The following is a 1586-nucleotide window of genomic DNA, read 5'->3' as shown; positions in this document are numbered from 1 at the left end:
CACTGTTATGAATCGTAATGTAAATATCTTTTTGTTTTCCGATGGTCTTAGGCGACCCCTGTGAAAGGGTCATTCGACCCCCAAAGGGGTCGCGACCCACAGGTTGAGGACGGCTGCTCTAGAGGAAGCCAGGAATGGTTCTGGGCCTCCCCTGTCTCCCTAGGTGATGTGGAGATGGCACCCACTGTAAGCTGGGTGTGTATGGGACAGGGTGAGGGAGGGGAGTGGTACCAGAGGGGAAAGGATGGGAGATGCTGGAATTCAGTGCTGCAGGACGGAAACTGCAGTTCGCAAAAGGCCTGGTACTTGGAAGTGGGGTGAAAATAAGATTTCCAACATAGCCTTAAAAAATAATTGCAGATAATGCTTTTTATCCTGTGTTACTGTGAGGTCCCTCCCTTAAGAATAATGATCACCTCTTTGGTCCATTTAGCTTGGACCTTTTGCAGTTTATCAAAGATGGGTTTCTTGGAGTCTGGGATCCCATTCAAGGCAGCGTGGAAACATGCCTAAGTGTGTTGGTTGCATTTTCCCAGTCCTCACATTCTGTCCACTGATTCCTGGAATCGATGGGCAAACAGAGCCCCAGTGTCTTCAAAAGCACTTCTGAATCTCCCCTACCCTCCCCCCCCACACACACACACACAGAGGGACACACAACCAGGCAGCCAGGAAATGAATGCATTAACCTGGACACCCAGGCAGAGTTCGTGAATTCTTCTGGCCTCAGTAAAGAAGCACACGGAGCCCAGCTGGGTGTGCAGACAATATGCTTAGGATACAATGTTTTATAGACAGAAAGAAGGGAGGAAAAACAACTGTTGGCTTTCGATGCAAATAAACTCAGCTTCACCTTTAATGCCGAAAACCTGTGCGCTTGGCCAAATGTCTGGGGACTGTTCCCGAGGTATTAATCTTCCCCATTTACATGTTAAATAGGTCTTTGGAAACTGTTTCTCTAGCACTGCTTTCTCTCTCGCTCGCTCTCTCTCTCTCTAGTACAATCTCCCTCTCTCTTTCCTTTTGAGCACAGTGAGAACTCCCCAGCAACAGGAAGCCCCTGGGGACGGAGGTAGGCGAACCAGCTCCGGTGGATTTCTGAGCCAGCCCCGGGCTGTGGAGCGCTGTTTGCGCAGCCGGGTCGGCCGGCAGATGGCGCTGTGCCGCACGTTATGGACCCTCGTGTGCCCGCCCCGACACGGGAGTGAGAAGACACACCGCTGAAAGTTTCTAGGGCCATTCCTGGACCGAAACAAATGTTTGTGGAATTAAGTAGTGATTTCCTTTAGCCTGCTCGACTCTTACTGGCTGTGTTTTCAGGCTCTCTCTAGATGTTAACTTATGCCATATATTGCTTTTTCGGGTGAAATCAGGGGTTTCCAAGCACACTTAAACCCATCCTAACTGCTCACGTCAACTAGCAAAAGTCTTGTTTTCTCATAAAATAACGCATAAAACTTCCATATTAAGAGCTAGGATGGTTTGGAAGACAAAGAAGTGCTGAGAAATGTAAGTAAACAGAGCACCTAAGATTTTTCTTTCTAAATAAACAAGAGGAGGAGGGATTGGGGCGGGGGTGGGGGGTG

This window comes from Hipposideros armiger, unplaced genomic scaffold (assembly GCF_001890085.2).
Source record: "Hipposideros armiger isolate ML-2016 unplaced genomic scaffold, ASM189008v1 scaffold_4, whole genome shotgun sequence".
Lineage (NCBI taxonomy): Eukaryota > Metazoa > Chordata > Mammalia > Chiroptera > Hipposideridae > Hipposideros > Hipposideros armiger.
Note: the sequence above shows the minus strand (reverse complement) of the source record.